Here is a 20126-nt window from a genome sequence, read left to right on the forward strand (position 1 = left end):
ACGCTTGTACAATTTCTAAATGCATGTCTATAAAACTCAAACATTGTTCAATATTAAAATCATTTCCACCAAAATTGAAAGTTCAAACCATAGCCAGTTGTCTCAAGTAGCAGCCGCCTATCTTGCGGCCAGGATGCAATTGGCGGCTGTGCTACATGCCATATCAACCTATTTTTGAGCCTTCATTGATGTGTGTGCAATCCAAACCTTGCATCATGTGTGACCCACCAATGGGATATAATGTCCAAAAATCAGGGTGATCCAAAAGCCTGGTGGTCTACACCAAAGCGAAAAATAATGCAAAAGGATCACCCAAAATGTTTAAATTAAAAAATGTGACCTATCTAAGTATTGGATCATTCTGAAATTTTGATCAACCCTTAATCTCAGTAAGGCACACATAATGAACGGGTTAGATTGGTAGATAGACAAAAATGGGCACCAAACATGATTAGAATTTATTTTTAAAATTTTTTTATGGTGGGTGTTCTCTCTAATTATTCTCACTCTTTTAGCCCAACAGAGATCTTTTTGTCTAAAACCAACTTTGACCATGGACCAACCCCACGTGATGAATGGGATGGATTTGCGGATGAACATCACAGGTGGGTCCCACTTCACTTGATGTAATTTTAAAAGCAGAGTCACATGTCACGGAAGCGGAATGGATGACGTACCACACACCACCGACCTGGCTGGTGTGGGTACGTGTCGTGAGAAGGCGAGCGCTGAGATTCCTCGAGCTCCGAGTCGTACGAACGGTTCAAAGGAGATCAAAGTTACGTGGGCCCACGATGATATATTTATTATATCCACCCAGTTCATCCATTCGGAGAAATAATTTTAGATCATGGACCCAATAATGAATCATATCCAAAGCTCAAGTGGACCACACCACAAATAGCAGTGGGACAATGATTCTCACCGTTAAAACATTCGTAGGGCCCACATTACCGTTTGTTTTCCATCCACTCTGTTCATAAGGTCACATGGACGGACAGTTTGGATATAAGACATACCTCATGATGGGACACACAAAATTTGATGACGTCAACACACAAGCTAGGTCGGTGGTAGGTGTTGTGTTTTTTAGAATAAAAATAAATTTCAAAAATAAAAATTATTTTTAGAAAGTAAATAAATATATTAATTATTTGAACTTTCCATAAATAGTATGTGTAGTCAGTCTGTAAGAGAAAGGGTTTTTACTTATACAACTAGGGTTTAAATCTCCTCAAGGATGGTGTAAAGCACCGTCTGCATGCACAGTATGGGCTGTAGGGCTGCTTGGGCGCTTTTTGGCGCTTTATTTGGCGCATTTAGAACTTCGCAAGTGCGCGTCGTTGCAAGGAGTAAAAAGAACCTTAGTCTTTTCGGCACACGGCTCAAACTTTTTGGGCCATGATTCAATTGGAATTAAACTACGGTCTATCCTGATGTTTTATTATCTTTTTGTTAATTGTGACATAATTGTACATGTGGCACCTATGCTACGTGTCACTCATGTGGATACAGTTTTTACTGTTGGATAATTATTTCTGTCTAAATAGGTACAGAAATAACTACCATAGGACAAAGAGTCATGTCCTTTCATAAAAGGCTATTGTTTGTTATGAATGGGTATGTTTTGAGAGTCAAAAATTGCATATTAGACCCCAGTTACTACTTGATTTTACGAACATGATACTGTTGAACGCCCTATTTTAATCATGTTTATGCTGCAAGGTGAATTTAGAAGCCTGGACTGAGAAAGGGTAATAAAAGCATGGATTTAACACTCAGAAGTCACCAAGGCAAGAGACGGACCCCAGGGGACCGAGATCTGAGAAAATCAAGCAATTCACGCTAAAGAGGCCTGAAAATAGTCCAGAATGCAATATCACAGGGTTCCAACTATCCGTTGTAAAAGTGGACCATAAATTAACCGTATGCGTCAAATTTCAGTCATTGTTGTAAAAGTGGCCCAACGGACAGATCAGCCCACAATTCACTGATGTGAGGCCCACCTGATATCTGGATATGCTTCGATTTTGGTCTCAACCCCTTAAAAGGGGTGACAAAACGAATGGACGGAGCGAATTTTGCATATACATCATAGTGGACCCCACATGTATGTACATGTGGGAGTGCATAGGCGGTGCACTCCCGAGCCACACCTGACCAAGACTCTTGGTCAAGGGTTAGTTGACCCAACCCGTCTATTGGTTTCACACAACAGCGGATGTTCGTCCGCTGCAATTCAGTAGTGGGCCACTCCCATCGTCCTGATGGACGATCGAGACCGTCCATTCAATCCAGGGGGTGGCCACAAACACAAAAATGGTGATCATCTGCACCCATGCACAGGAACACACGATTTCCACCGTCAAACGTAAGATGAACGGCAATAGGATTCGAACTTTTGGGCCGCACCAAACCCAAGAAAAAACATCCATTTTCGACTGAAATTTCGAGGGGAGTCCAATGAATGTAGTGGATTTTTCTTCTAGAGCTGATCAGGGGTCCACCGATCATCACAGCATACTCTGTTTACGCAGGCCCTGCATCCGTGAAAACCGGTCACAGTGGGCCATTTAGTGACCTTAGCTGTGATCGGTTGGACGATCTGATCCGTTCAGAAGACGCCCAAGCTAGGTACGACCCCAACCATGGAGTCAGATTCAAGGGTTGGGAGCATCAGCCATCCCAACATGTGTCCAAACGCAGCTGCGTAAATAAAGTCGGTTCATCCGACTCCAAACCGCCTTCTCTAGCCGATCGACCTAGCCTCCTTGCTGGCTATAAAAGGAGAAGAAAGAGAGAGAGAGAGAGATAAGAAGCATCCTTAGATGTGGAGATCTTAGGCAGCCGTGGAGGCACTCATAGGATGTGGAAGAGAAGAGAGAGAGAGAGAGAGAGAGAGAGAGAGAGAGAAACCGTGGACGGCTGGCGGCAACACCTCTTCTTCCTTTCCTTCTTCCCGGTTTCCTTTGTTTATGTTTTTCCTTTAAGAGGTTTTTTAGCGTTATCATGTTGATGAGCTAAACCTCTTAGTTAGGGCTAAGAGGTGAAGCTTGTAGCGTGATGGGCGTGTTTTTACGGCTTTGATTCATGTTTACGTGAACTAACTTTGATTCTAGTTTGATTATAAGATATGCTTTCAGCTTTTGATGGTTTGTTGTGACTGAAATTACAATGGATCTGCAATCGCTTTGAGCATGTTCTTTTATTATAAGATTGTGAATTTAGGAGGCTTTATTGTTCACCATCATCTCCTGGGCATGGTTGGATGATAGAACCCTTCCTAACGTTCATAACTCTCTCAGATTGGTTGTGGATTGGTTAAATTCTGTTGTTTGCTTTGTCTCCTAGGCATGGTTTTGTGATGGAATCAATTCTAATTCTCATACCTCTAATCTCTTGAAAACTAGATCAAAGGAAGTTCATAGTTGATTTTAATGAATTATCTTCCTACTGGATGAAGATAGGATTCTGATTCTAGTTGTGTTTATGAATTAAGCATAGATCTCCCTGATCTCTACAAGTGGATCCTTGGCACCCTAGTTTCCCACCTTTGAATTTTACAAATTTTAGTTAATTAGTTTACCATTATTCTCTTAAAATTTCCTGATTTAGATTACATCTTAGTCTAGTTCTAGTTCGAGTTACTTTCAGATTACGTACAAGGTTCAGTCCCTGTGGATTTGACCTCGGTCTTATCGAGATTATTACTACATCGCGACCATACACTTGGGGTTGTGAACAGTATGGATTTCTTGAAGAGGCACATTAGCATCCCTGTAAGAAGAAATCCATAACCTTTCAATTGATATAAATCCTGGATACTATAATTCAAAAGTTAACACTCTTAATTCATATGATTATATCATCTTCTGTACAATTACTCTCAATCTGACCTCTTGTTAAAGTTTTTTTTCTGAACGTCTTAAAGGCATATCAGTGTCAAAACTAGAGATCTTTTCAACACTTAAATGTGCAAATTTTCGTGTTGAAATTCGGATTAAGAGTTCATTGTATCCTGAAGACAATTTACAGATTTCCTTTGTTTACACTTGCTGGAACTTCTAAAAAAAGGGCAGCAAATCTGTTTTAAGAAATTGACTATTCAAGTCGAGCCTTGAACCCAATACATATTGTGAGACCCGTATCCTACCCCATACCATTCCGTATGCCTCTGCGGTCCTCCCGGTTGAATTCTGGAGACCCGCGACCTATAGATTTCATTTGCGCTCGACTGTGAGTCACACCCTGTACACCCGAGTCGGTTCGACCCGAGACCTGTGCCATTGCGACCATGTCATCGCTACGATTCCGATGCCGCGTCTCGTGCGTCAATCCGACGTCTAGATCCCAAGATATGACATAGCGGTGGACTGCATGTTGCGGGCCAGGGTGTACACGTTTCCCCATAATCATAATGAGGATGATGTCATCCTAGGGAATACATCACCCTATTCTACAACCTAACCTACTCCCTACCTAGCCTACCCCATAAATGCTCCTTTTTTTTTCAACACTCATTATTACAAGCTCTTACAACCTATCCTTTCACTCTCTCTATCATCTCACTTTCTCTCTCTTCTTCTTCACTTCCATTGCTAGCCATGGACGTCCCAAGCAAATTCCATTTCCAGCCCTCTTACCTTTAGTTTCCCCCCAATCTAACCCTTAGAAGCCCATCTCCACCATTGGAAGGGGTCCTAAAAGGCTTATGAACCCATGGGAAGAAGAAGAAGGAGAAGATCATTGTGGGTGCTTCTCTCTCTCTCTCTCTCTCTCTCTCTCTCTCCTATTTATGGCCCACCTGATGTGCGAGTTTATCCACGCTACCCGGAAGTGGGACAACCTTGCCATCCATCAAACAGGGCTCACCCTGCTGACCGTCCGACAGCACCATTGTTGCCCCTTTTTGGGCAAGCCCTGGTTAAAGGGAAGCCATAAATAGCAACTTGATTCTAAGCTGGGTGGGCCACCTATGCGGACCCCACTTTGATGAATGCGTTGTATCCATGCTGTCCCATTATGGGACCCATCTTGTTGACGTCCAGCAGCATTGCTGCCTGGACTGTTTTGGGACAGATCTTGGTGAAGGGAAAGCACAAATATTATCTTGATCCAAAACGAGTGGACTGGCAGGCCACACTGACGTGGGCCCACCATGATTTATTTATTTATCACCACCGTCTAGAAATCTAGACAGTGGGCTGCACTGTGGGCATGGTGTTTTATCAACACCATCCATTTGTGGTCCCAGCAGCATGTAGCTGATTGTAAATGACGTCAGCAAATGTTGTGGGCCCCATCATGTTGTATATGCCTGAAATCCAGACCGTCCACCATTTTCAGACAGTGCTGGACGTGGACCCACTTGATGGACGTGTGTATACACACCATCCATCCAACGAACAGATTCAAATCTTTGGTGGAAAACCACCTTGATGCACATGTTTTATCCACGGTCGTTCATCCATTTTGCTGGTGGGTCCTACACGTGTGAACCCACCTGCCACGTGGGACCCACACGTGTATGTGATTTATCCAACCAACCGTCCAAGTGGGTTGCACTGTGATGTACTGTCCACACCGTCCAATCCACTGGACGGTGGTTGCTGGACCTTATTTCCTTGAAAGAAAATATTTATATATTTATACAAATAAAATAATACAAATATTATAATAATATATATATTTTTATATGTGATATATGATGGTGGCCCACCCACGTGGTGCCCACCTGATGATAGCAGATTGGCTGCTGTATTTCAACACCAGCTATGTAACTGCTGGAGACGTCAGCATGTGGGTCCCCTTTTTATATATGTACTACACCCACCGTCCACGTGGACAGTAGGGTCTGCATGTGATGTGTGTGGGGTCCACACCATCCAGATGGATAAGACGGTGGGACCCATACAATATGTATGTATTACCACGCTGTCCACCCACCTTTCTGCGTATATAATAATAATAAAAAATATAAAATATTATTATATATAAGTGGTGGGCCACGTGCATGTGGGACCCACCTTCCTCCACCGTCCAATCATGAGGCGTGCTGTGTGGGGCCACCTTGATGTATGTATCATTTATCCACACCGTCCATTTCTGGACCGTGCAAAGAGGGGGCCACCGAGACGTACTCAACCATCCATCTATTGGTAGCCGTTGTGGCACCAACGTGATGTATATGTTTTATATACAAGCCGTCCTTCCATTTGGAGGTGTGGGCCCACCCCACATGTGTAGCACGTGTGGGGGTGGGACCCACCTTGGTGAATGTATTGTATATCCATTACATCCATATGACTTGGATGGTGGAATGGATTCCACGGTAATGTACGTGCTTATGCACACTGTCTATCCATTTTAGCTGACATGGGGCCCACCCCACACGTGCTGCACTTGTGGGATGGGACCCTCCTTGATGATGTGTTGAATATCCACTCCGTCCATGGCAGGTGGGACCCACCTCGATGTATATGCTCTATATCCATCCGTCCATCTGAACGAATGGCGTGAGGCCACCATAATGTATTGTTATATCCAATTTCCTATCCACTTGAGGACGTGGACCTCACTTGAATGTATATGGTTCTCCAGCCGTCCATCTGTCCAGGGTGGTGTGGGAACCCCCTGTGATGTATGTATTCACCATGCCACCCATCGGCATGTGGGGCGCACCATGATGAATATGTTTCAACCACACTTTCCATCTGTTTTGCTAAACCACGGGTTGCCTCTTTGGCTCACTTAATATATATGAGGCCTACCTGTTTTATGAGGCCCATGTGATGGGGCTCACCTGTTTTGTACTTGAGGCTCATATGCGGGGTCCACCTATTATGTATTTAAAGCCCACTTGATGTGTGTGAGGCCCATTAGTGTGGCCCATTGGCGAACGGCCCATTGTGATATGTATTGGGCCCATTTGATGCATATGAGACCTGTGTGTAGGGCCCACATGTTATGTATTTGAGGCCCATGAGCAGGGTCCACCTGTGGTGTATATATGCCCATTGATGCGGCCCACTTGTTGTATTTGAGGCCCACGGGTTGCGGCCCATTATATGTTTGGCTCTATATGAGCCATTCCTTGGGGGCGATGTTGGTTAAATGTCCAAATTGATGGGCAATGATGGTTGAATATCCACATTGTGACCTTCCATTAGACCTTGTTATGCCCATTCTTACCGATTTGTCGATTTGATTATCGATCGATCCGATTGTCGTGACTGATTTGCCGACTCTGATTATTGATCGATCCCGATTGTCGTGACCGATTTGTCGATTTGATTATCGATCGATCCGATTGTCGTGACCGATTTGCCGATTCTGATTATCGATCGATCTGATTGTCGTGACCGATTTACCGACTCTGATTATCGATCGATCCCGATTGTCGTGACCGATTTGTCGATTTTGATTATTGATCGATCCAATTGTCGTGACCGATTTGTCGATTCTGATTATCTGTCGATCCGATTGTCGTGACCGATTCTCCAACTCTGATTATTGATCGATCTCGATTGTCGAAGCCGAGTATCGAGGCTGATTCTGAATGTCAATTTCGATTGTCGAGGCCGATTTCAATTGTCGAGGCCGATTGTTGAGACTTATATGATGTATATGCGACCCATAGTTGATGCTCATTGTGATGTATTTGAGGGCCAGGCGATGTAGCCATTGTGATGTATGTTAGCCCATGCGAAAGGCTCATCGTGATGTGTTAAGCTCTTGAGTGAAGCCCATGAAATTATATATATTTGGCCCTTGTGTGAGGCCATGGGTCCACCATTCCTTGGGGGACAATGTTGGTTAAATGTCCACATTGTTGTGATTGATGGTCGATGCCGGCTATTGATATCAATTATGAGTATGTGACAGCATAACATCATGATATATGCCCATACGCATCATCTGCATGTTGGTTATGAGATGTGATTGATCATTGCATATGTCTTTGAGTATGTTGTTATGAGACTCCTTGATAGGCAGAGGTTATTTCACTTGAGCACGTGGTATGCGAAGGATTGATGCATGACTGGATTGTATGACTCATGTATCTCACATTATGATTACTGTACGCCCTAGCGACATCAGGGCCGTAGCCTCCACAGGCATATCGTGGATGGCCAAATGGGACACCGAAAATATTTGGTTCTAGCATACGGGCGCCACAAATGTCCCTAGGTGAAAATCCCTACACTCCGTGGCCAGGAGACGCCCTAACGTCGAGACCGAGTGGATATATGAGCGCATGAGGGCCGTATACCAGTAGGCCTCGTCTCCCACTGTGTCGTGGTCGGTTGGGAAGGGGTGTGACCTTACCCGCCTGAATGAGGGGGCAATATTTAGGTTGAGTTTGACCAGCTTGAGGAATGGGTCCGTTATTGACAAGCCGGGCTCGATATTGGCAGGCGAATAGTGATGTCTCTTCCACTTACCCAGTTATGCGCTCGGATAGGGGCAGCAAGCTGGCGTAGAGTGTAATAGACCCCAGTGATTCCCCAGAGAGTAATCGCACTGATATGTGGACTTATTGAGTAGGAATTACATATTCATTCATTCACTATGCACTCGGGTTGGTGGTGCGTAACTATTTGTTACGTGTACCTTCGCATGACCAGGATTTCGGTTGGGCGCGCGACTAACCTGAGATCAGGAGTTTACCACATTGAGTCTGACTATCCAAATTTTGGTATAGGATTGGTTTGGATAGAAGTCCCTTGTGGTGGACCCCGTAGTCTGCGATACTACGTATTATCATCCTTACTTCACACTCCAGCATGGTCATTTCATTCGCACCACATATTACATTACATCCGCAGTACCTAGCATTTTGGGTTACTATGTTTCTGCACTTATATAGCCTAGACGGACTTAGCAGGATTTATATATTGCATTGTACCCTCAGTATATGATTTTTGGCTCTTTGACTCCTCCTTTGTATAGCTGATCTGTATTCCACTTACTCTGATATTATGTAACTTACGGACTTACTAGTATAATTCCACTTACTCTGATATTGTATCTTATCAGTATTTCCATTTATTCCATTGTATGATTTATGACATTGTTTTGCATACTTGGCCCTTACCTTATGTACAAACTTACACCACCCTCTAAGCTTTCTATAAGCTTATGCACGATAGATGCGTGCAGGTGATGTTAGGTTGCAGAAGTGTTGAGCTTGGAGCGTGCGGCAATCTTCTGGAGCTTGATTTTCGATTTATGTATTTCTTTTTAGCATTGTACTCAAATGATTATATTAGTGGATATGTGATGATGATGTTGCCTTTGTGAATTGGGTGATCTTGTGGTTATGCCTATTACGAGTTAAATATTTATATAAAAAAAAATTTTTAAAAAATCCTCCTTGTAGGATCCTAGGATCGGAATCTGACGTCTGGACGCTAGGAGCCGAGAATGGGGTACTACGGAGGCTGTCGGCACCGGATTTGGCGATCGGGATTCCTGTGAATCCGATTTCCGGGTTTGGGGCGTGACACATATGATTGTCTCATTATATTTTTCTTCTATCCTCCATTGTGTACAAGAAACACTTAATTTCTAACATTCAAGACGGATCTTATTATCTTTTTACAATGGAGGCAATTCATTACATTCAAGTTATCAACCAAGACTTTGTACGACTGGATCATTTCGACGGTCAATTCTTCTCAAGATGGCAACAAAAGATGTTTTTCTTTCTGACTATTCTCAAGTTGTCCTACATTCTAGATGATGATCTGTCTTCTCTGCCCAAGCCAAAAGAAGACGACTCAGATCAAGTGAAGGTAGAATAGAAGAAAAGGAAGGAGGACGATTTTCTATGCAAAGGTCATATCCTAAACACCCTTTCTATTTCTATCTATAATTCGTATAGTAAAATATCCTCTGCTAAAGATCTGTGGACAAAATTAGATCAAAAATATAAAATTGAAAAGATCGGTACTCATAAATTTTTGATCGACAATTATGTCCTTTTCAAGTTTAAAAATGATTAATCAATTCTCTTCCAAATAACCGAACTACAAAAGTTAGTTGATGAATTGAAGATTGGTGGTATAGATCTTCCTGAAGAATTCCTAGTCGGTGTAGTAATTACAAAATTACCCTTATCATGGTTTGATTATAAAAAGAAACTGAAACATGATAAGAGAAAGTACACTCTTGAAGGGCTTCAATGACATCTTCATATAAAAGAAGAGTCAAGAAACCGAGACAAGAAAGAAAATGCTTCGAAAAATCATTCCAAAGCAAATATAGTAGAATATGACAAACCAAAATTTCAGAACTCCAAATCTATTCCTCCAAAGAAAGATACAGAGTTTAAGAAAAATGACTAGTGTCACTTCTGCAATAAGACATGATACTACATAAAGGAATATCGACACAAGAAGAAGCAGCTGAAAGCTCAGGCTAATATGACAGAAGACCATCTTGTAGCAATGGTTACTGAAGCTAACACAATAATATTCGATGGTGGATGGTGGCTAGATACTGGTGTAACTATTCACATATCGAAGGATCGAAATATCTTCAAGACCTACGAAGGTATTACAACTGGACAAGAAGTGAAGATGAGTAATAATGTTCGTGCAAACGTTGTTGGAAAAGGAATAGTCGAGCTTCAGTTTACATCAGGCAAAAGACTGACACTAACAAATATATTGCATGTACTTGACATGTCTAAAACTCTAGTGTCAGGCGATCTTCTCAATAAGAGAGGATTCAAAATAGTGGTTGAGTCTGATAAGTTGGTTATCACGAAGAATGGTATGTTTGTAGGCAAAGGATATTCATGTAATGGTATGATTAAACTGAATAATAATAATAATAATAATAATGTTTCCGTTTATATATTAGATTCTGTATCTTTATATCACGCTAGACTATGACATATTAATTATCATTCAATGAAAAGATTGATAATCCTAAGACTTATACCAAAATACAAAATTCAACAAAAAGGAAAATGTGATGTGTGTGCCCATTCTAAAATAACTAGAAAACCATTTGGGACTGGCATAAGAAAATGACAACCCTTGGAGTTAATTCATCCCAATATCTGTGATTTAAATAATACCTTAACTTGTGGAGAAAAAATGTATTTTATCATATTTATCGATAATTTCACTAGATTTTCCTATTTATACTTGATAAAATCTAAAGATGAAGCCTTTGAAAAGTTTAAGCTTTATAAGGCTGAAGTAGAAAATTGGTTGAATGTTAAAGCCCTCAGAAGTAATAGAAGAGGTGAGTACTCTTCTAATGAATTCAATGACTTCTATGAATTAAATGGTATAATGAATGAATTTACGGTACCTTACACACCTCAACAAAATGGCCTAGCGGAACGCAAAAATAGGACATTAGTTGAGATGATCAACTGTATGATTTTAAATTCTGGATTACCATTGAATTTATAGGGGGAAGCTTTATTAATAACAAGCTGTATTTTAAATGCTATCCTACATAAAAAAAATTGGATATTTTTCCATATGAATTGTGGAAAAAGAAAAAATCATATCTTCATTGCTATAAAGTGTGGGGAAGTAAAGCAAAAGTCAAGATTATTGATTCTAAGAGAGTAAAGTTAGGTCCTAGAGGAATCAGGTGTGCTTTTGTCGGTTATGGGATTCATAGTCTCATATATAGATTCCTTGTTCTAGAACAAACTACTTTTGCCAATAAAAACATGATTATAGAGTCTAAGGATGCTATATTTTTTGAAAATATGGTATATAAAGACTACATGAATAATTATAGAAAAAGACATGTTGATGAAAATAAAGTAGAACCAATGAATGAAAATTCTAGCAACATTCAGGATAAAACTCAAACTTATCCAGAAAGAAATGAACCAAGAAGATCGAAAAAGACAAGAAAAGAAACAATTTTTAGCCCAGATTTCTATATGTTCATTACATAAGGGGATAAAAATGAAGTAAGAAAAGATATTACTCTACCACTAAGTATTGAAAGTGATCCATCAACACTTAGTAAAGCTCTCTCATCTCCTGATGTATAGTTTTGGAGGGAAGCTATCGATGATGAAATGGATTCCATAATATCCAATAAAACATGGTGTTTGGTCGATCTTCCACCAGGTTCAAAGCCTATAGGATGTAAGTGAATTTTTTTTTAAAAAGAAATTTCAATCCTGATGGAACCATAAACAAATTTAAAGCTCGATTGGTAGCCAAAGGTTTTAGACAAAAGGAAGGTATCAATTTTTTCAATACATATGCTCTTATTGCTCGTATATTTACCATTAAGACTTTAATTGCTCTTGCAACAATTCACCACCTAGTAATCCATCAAATGGATGTCAAAATGGCATTCTTAAATGGTGATATAGATGAGGAAGTGTATATAGAACAAGCTGAAGGGTTTGTTCAACCCGGGTAAGAGAAGAAAGTGTGTAAACTAGTCAAATCTCTCTATGGGCTCAAACAAGCTCCTAAGCAATGGCATGAGGAGTTTGATCAAGTAGTACAATCTAATATTTTTTTTAAAAAATCAAGTAGATAAGTGTATATATATTAAAGGTTAAATCATTATCTGCATATATGGAGATGATATGCTAATATTTGGACCAAATGAGGACTGTGTAAAAGAAATTAAAAAGTTTCTAAGTACTAACTTCGACATGAAGGATATGGGTAAAGCCGATGTAATATTATGTATTAAGATTTATAATATTAATGATGGAATAACCTTAACACAATCTCATTACCAAGAGAAAGTGTTAAAGAAGTTTAATCATTATTATGGTAAACCGGTTTCAACACCATTTGATCCAAGTTTTAAATTGGTTAAAAATACTGGTAGATGTAAAGCGCAACAAGAATATGCGAGTGTTATTGGAAGTTTAATGTATGCAATGAATTACACTAGACCCGATATAACATTCACAGTAGGAATGCTAAGCAGGTATACTAGTAATTCAGGACAAGTACATTGGAATGGAATTTCGAGAGTTTTAAAGTATATAAGAGGAACCATAGGCTATGGACTACATTATAAATCATATCTCACTGTATTTGAAGGGTACAGTGATGTAAGCTGGAATGCAGATATCATAGAATATAAATCTACAAGTGGTTAAATATTCATTCTTGGAAGAGGAGCAATATCATGGGCATATAAGAAACAAATATGCATATCTCACTCTACAATGGAAAGTGAATTTATTGCACTTGGCGCTACTTGTAAAGAAGGTGAATGACTAAGATACCTACTGATGGAAATTCCGTATTGGCCAAAACCTACTCCTATCATATCTTTCTTCTGTGATAGTCAGGCTACTCTTTGTCGTGCTATGAATAATACTTATAATGGTTAGTCTAAAAATGTAGGTCTAAGGCATAATTTTATTAAAAGATTTCTCAGAGATAGAGTAATCACAATGGAATATGTTAAATCCATCCTAAACTTAGCAGATCTCTTGACAAAATGTTTATCAAGAGATCAAATAAGGAGAACTACTAAAGGAATGAGACTAAGATCCGTAAAGATATAACTTTCACTCTTGATGACAACCCTACCTATGTTTTGAAATATAGGCTAGGTTTAAAGGGACAAACAAGTCAAGTATGTGACTGAAATATACACTAGAAAAAGAAAATTTGAATCTCATTCCTAAAAGTCTAGTGTTTAGTTTCTACATTTCATAAGAGGTTGAGTACTAACTATTAATAGATCTATAAGCAGACTTTGCTGAGATGAAGCAGAATCATCTTTGATAGATCTACGTATATGAGTAGAGAAGTAAGGCCATTTTTGAAGAGATTGGGATCATCTCTAAAATACTCATAAAATAAGGATATGCTCAAGGTCAAAAATGTGTGAACTTTTAGATCTCTAGTTATATATGAATAGATGTGTGTTATGTGTCCAGTGAGTCATATAAGGTCCTTAGTTTAAGACTAATGGGTCACTAAGTACCTGACATAACTTTGATACGTATACACTAAAGTAAAAGTTCAAATCCAAAAAATACCTTTACTTGTGCACCTATTTATATTGATATGCTATTCGTTTTAAAATCTGATTTTATTTTTGGAATTGTGGGGGATTGTTGTGTTTTTAAAATAAAAATAAATTTCAAAAATAAAAGTTATTTTTAGAAAGTAAATAAATATATTAATTATTTAAACTTTTCATAAATAGTGTGTATAGTCAGTCGGTAAGAGAAAGGGTTTTTGTTTATGCAATCAGGGTTCAAATCTCCTCAAGGACGGTGCAAAGCACCGTCCGCGCCGCTGCGTAGGCTATAAGGTTGCATGACTTTTTGGGCCATGGTTCAACTGGAATTGAACACTTTTTTGTTGATTGAGAGTAATTGTGACATGATTGTACATGTAGCACCTATACCACGTGTCACTTATGTGGATACAGTTACTGTTGGATAACTATTTCTGTCTGAATAGGTACAGAAATAACTGCCATAGGATAAAGAGTCATGTCCTTTCATGAAAGACTATTGTTTGCTATGAATGGGTATGGATTTCTTGAAAAGGCATATTAACATCTCTTTAAGAAGAAATCCATAACTTTTCAATTAATATAAATCCTTGATACTATAATCTAGAAGTTAACACTCTTAATTCTTAAGATTATATCATCTTCTGTGCAATTACTCTCGATCTGACCTCTTGCTAAAGTTTTTTCTAAACATCTTAAATGTATATCGATGTCAAAACTAGAGATATGCTCAACACTTAAATGTGCAAATTTTTGTATTGAAATTCGGATTGAGAGTTTATTGTATTTTGAAGACAATTTGCATATTTCCTTTGTTTGCACTTGCTAGAACTTCCAGAAAAAGGGCAATAAATCCATCTTGAGAAATTAACTATTCAAGTCAAGCCTTGAACCCAATAGATCTGATTATCTCGTTATCTTTTTCTTCTATCCTCCGTTGTATACAAGAAACACTTAATTTCTAACAGTATGTGGTACACCAGCCAATCCGCTTCCGTCACATGCCGTCGCATCGGGTCAACTCGGTGTCACTTGACTGAGTTGGGATGATATGGCTGAGTCAACCCAATTCTAGCCTGCTCGATGTGAAATGGGGTTTTGTAACACCCCGGTTCCTGAAACCTAAGTACACTACTCGTTTTCCAAAAACCCAAGTGTTAACCTTTCAAGATAGCCAATTTCACGTATATATATATTTTTTTTATCAGAGTTAGTAATGTAGCGGGATGGAAACAATTCAAGTATAAGAGGGAGTACAAATATACATAACCAAGATTTCAAGTGATTACCCAAAAACTTATACAAACCAATGTCTCATAACTAAGGATTGAACAGCCAAGTAGGAAAAGTATACTAGAAATTAGAACCGCATAGCCATTGATCTCTCCATGCGACATACCAGAATTAACTCATACGTCATCCGCATATCCTACACACTGAATATGGTTTGATAACGTCAATGGCTATTCAGTGAGGTATAACCCCGAAGATTTATCGTATCATTAAGATAATTAAGCATAGTTATCAAGAACAACGTATAACAATTATTTCACCATGATAATCATAGAATTCAAACAAGGTTCATCATATACGCATTCATCAGATAAATTCAACAAAGATAATCCTGTTTAAATATATGAATGCATGCATATGCTCATAGACCTGGGGATGCACATCCAGTCGGTAAAAAGCCGTCCAAGGAGAATTAGCCACCCGGAAAAGTACCCAAAGGTACGCCCAAGGAGAACCAGCCACCCGGAAAAGACTATGATATATAGATCGCCTAAGGAGAACTAGTCACTCAGAAAAGTACACAAAGGTACGCCCAATGAGAACTAACCACCTGGAAAAGATCATAATAATATATAGGTTGCCCAAGAAGAACTAGTCACCAGGAAAACGCCCAAGAAGAACTAGCCACCAGGAAAAGTACATAAAGGTATGCCCAAGAAAAACTAACTACCCGAAAAAAAACCATAATAATATATACATTGCCCAAGTAGGACTAGTCACCCAGAAAAGTACTCAAGGTACGCCTAATGAGAACTAGTCACCCAGAAAAGACCGTATGCCATGAAAATACATGATTAGCCCAACCATTATTATTTCAATTTCAAACAATCAATTTAGGAAAGCTCAATGGTCGTTATGAGGGGTCTGGTCACCCAACATAGGCCGGGCATAATGTCGCATTCCACCATCCCTGGTTCATGAGGCTAATAAACAAGATGTTTTAAAAGTAACCTACTCAACTGGTGGCCAATCATAGTCTAACAAGTGGAACTTACCATTGCAAGGTTGTGTAAAATAATCCATTAAAGCCGCAAAAGGACAAGTATTCCATAAAAGCTGCAAGGGCCAAATATTCCACCTAATAGTGTGATTAAAAGGGACTATTCTCGAAAAGCCACATAGGCACAAATGGTCCACAAGGTGGTAAGTCCACAACGTAAATTTATTTAACCCATTTCATCGATGGCCACTAGTTCAAGGATCTCTTCAAACACCATCAAGTGATCATGAATGACAAATTAAATCATGTATAATATAACACACGCATATCTAAAGCGTTCATTTCAAATCTGAATAGGGATATTTAAATCCATAGCATGTTCAAATATTTGACTCTCAATTCAATTCATCAATCATTTATAAAAATTGAACTCAATAAAAGCAATAAACCATATTAACTAATCAATAAGATAGATGAAAAAAGATGAATAAATAGGCCAACTATCAAGATGTAGTAAAGCTTGAAGGGTGATCCTCACCTTAAGATGTGGATTCATTCCATGCTTGATTAGAGGTCATTAAGGATCACTAAACACCCACTTTAGCATAACATATCATATGTGAATGGTTAGGATCTAATAGATTTAAATGTACTCCGACGGTCATTAATCTAATTATAAAAATTTGGAAAACTTAATCTCTTCATTCAAATCAGAAATTTAGCATATATTTCCCTATGAAGAGCTTAATTGAATGGTTTAAAACCTCATTTACCTTACTAATTTGGGACAACCCAAAGGTACCCTCAAACTAGGTTCCAAGAGGATATAGTTAGCTAGATTTGCATCGAGAACTTATAAATCCTATATTCAATTCAAAGAGGGCTGAAAGATTACCTTAATTGATGTTGGACGAGACTCCCACCAAAGCTCTCGATCGCGGGTTGAAGAAAACCCATCCAAATCCCAACTCTCATGCCATTCAACCCAGTAAGCTAAGAATGAGTCGACTCGACAGCAAGTTGATGCAACCTACGATGACTTGACCCGATACAACTCGGAACTGAACCAAGTTCCTCCAAAAATGAAAGTTAAAAACTTGTTCACACCCCAAGTATAGGGTTGTGATGTAGTAATAATCTCGGTAAGACCAAGGTCGAATCCACAAGGACTGAACCTTGTACGTAATCTGAAAGTAACTAGAACTAGAACTAGAACTAGACGAAGATGCAATCTAAATAAGAAAAGTTTAAGGGAATAATGGTGAAATATTAATCTAAAACTTGTAGAATTCAAAGGTGGGAAACTAGGGATTTAGAGGATCCACTTGTAGAGATCAGGGAGATCTACGCTTGATTCATGAACTCAACTGGACTTCGAGTCCCATCTTCATCCAATTGGAAGTTATATCACTAAAACTTAATTTGAACTTCCTTTGATCTAGTTTTCAAAGAGATGAACGGTATGAGAATTAGAATTGATTCCATCATAAAACCATGCCCATGAGACAAAGTAAATAATAGAATTTAATCAATCCACAACCAATCTGAGAGATATATGAATGTTAGGAAGGGTTCCATCATCCAACCATGCCTGGGAGACGATGGTGAACAACAGGGATTCCTAAATTCACAATCCCTATAGTGCCAAGAGCATACTCAAAACTATCGCAAATCTGTTGTAATTTAAGTCACAAAAAACCATTAAAAACTAAGAATATCTCTTATAATCAACTAAAATCAAAGATAATCCAACTCAAAGATGAATCAAAGCCTTAGAAAGTATTCTATCACACTACAAGTTTCACCTCTTAGCCCTAGCTAAGAAGTTTATCCTGTCATAGACATGTTAAAAAGATCAGAAAAGCATGAAAGAAAGAAGAAACCAGAAAAAAGGGAGAAGGGAGAGTCCTTATGCACCAGCCACTCTCTCTCTCTCTCTCTCTCTCTCTCTCTCTCTCCTTCTTCACTCTACCTTCTAGCCTCTACGGCTGCCCTGGATAGTATTCCCACATCCCTCTCTCTCTCTCTCTCTCTCTCTCTCTCTTATAGACCTCAGGAAGGGCAAGGTCAGTGGAGTGCGTAGCCTTACGCAGCAAGGGGCGGTGTTAAAGTTTTTTACGCAGTTACGCAGCAAAAAATGCAAACAGCTCACGTTTGGAAGGATTTTGGGACAATTGGCCGTCCTCATCTTTCGTTTGGCCTTCATGGATGGGGACGGTCCCACCATTAGGAGCTTATGGACGGTTCAGATCGCCGGTCTGATCAGCGCCATCATCGCACAACGATCATGAAATCGGACGGCGATTGGATCTGCATTGCGGAATGAGTTACGCAAGTGGATGCGCTGACCTCTGTGGGACCCACTTGTAGTGAATGTTTCATAGATCAGGGCCGTTCATTGGCTTAGTAGGGCCGATTTATGCCACTTTTTAAAAATTGAGTTGGATCTGAGTTCTTGGTGGGCCACAGTACTGATCAACGTTCATCGGCTTCTTCTTCTTTACTGCGCTTGTTCTTGTGCATAGTTGCACAGGAATGTCAACGGTTTGTCGAAATATTCTCCTAGACGCAATGGACGGTTCAAATTGCTCGCCCGGATCGTGATGGCGGGCTAGCAACGTCTCAGCGGACGTTCATTCGCACAGATGGAAGCGAGGAGAGAGAGACTCTCTTTCGGATTCGGAAAGTCGGGTCAAACCAACTTTGATCGAATTTTTCAGTTTGGTGCACCGCGGTTGTGCACCTTCTATGCACGTGCACCGATGCACGTGGGGTCCATCGTGATGTTTTTGAAACATCTGCTCTGTTCATCTGACTTCCTATCTAATTTAAGGAGCTGAGACAAATATAGAGATATATCCAGAGATCAGGTGGGGCCTAAATCAATGATTTGTGGGATGATCTGTTCGTTGGGCCACTTTTACAGGGATCCAATAGCTGAAATTTGTCATGTATGGCTAATTTATGGTCCTCAGGCCATATATAAAGTCTCGAGTCAAACAGATGATGGAAACCTTGTGATCTTGCATTCTGGACGATTTTCAAGCCTGTTTAATGTGAATGGCTTGATTTTTTCGGATCTCTGGCGTGTAAATTCTTCGATCTTGGTCCCTTGGAGTCCGTCCCTTACCTTGGTGACTTCAGAGTATTAATTTCATGCTTTTAGTACCCTTTTTCAGTCGAGGTTCTTAAATTCACCTTGCAGCACAAAGACGATTAAAATAGAGCATTAAACAGTATCATGTTCGTAAAAGCAGGTAATAAATAGGGTCTAATATGTAATATTCGACCTCAACAGTTGTATGCTAGTAGCAGAGATGGAGAAACTGAGCCGACCAAAACCATCCCGACCCGGCCTAACTTGGTTTGGTTTGAGCTCGACCCGGCAGCCGCACAACCGATCAATCTCTTTCTCTTTTTCTTTCATTCCTTCTTTTCTTTCATATCTTTCTTCTTCTTTCTCTTTACTTTCTTTCTTCTTCTCATTTCTATCAAGCCCAACGGACTCTTGGCTCGATTCAACTGAGTCCCGACGTGCAGCAACTCGAACCAATGAGTCATGAGTTTGACTCAACAGTGACTCTTACGAGCCGACTGGTTTGGCGTTTGTGCAATAGCCACCCGAACCCCCTTTTCTTCTTCAACTTCTTCCTTCTATCCTTGCTTTCTTCTTCTATTAGACATGCCCAGCAGGGTAGCTGGACTTAACAAAACTCGACCATGCGTTTGACGTTTCTTGATGGAGAAGAAGAGGGCTGGCAATGGCAGATCTCCATTTAAGAGGTATTTCTTCAAAACGAAGACACTGGATAGCTTGGATGGATGTGAGGGAGCTTGTAGAAGGAAGATTTCAGATTTCAAATGAAGATTTCCCAATGGGTTTGGTGGTAGAATAACTTGG

This window comes from Magnolia sinica, chromosome 2 (assembly GCF_029962835.1).
Source record: "Magnolia sinica isolate HGM2019 chromosome 2, MsV1, whole genome shotgun sequence".
NCBI classification, from domain to species: domain Eukaryota; kingdom Viridiplantae; phylum Streptophyta; class Magnoliopsida; order Magnoliales; family Magnoliaceae; genus Magnolia; species Magnolia sinica.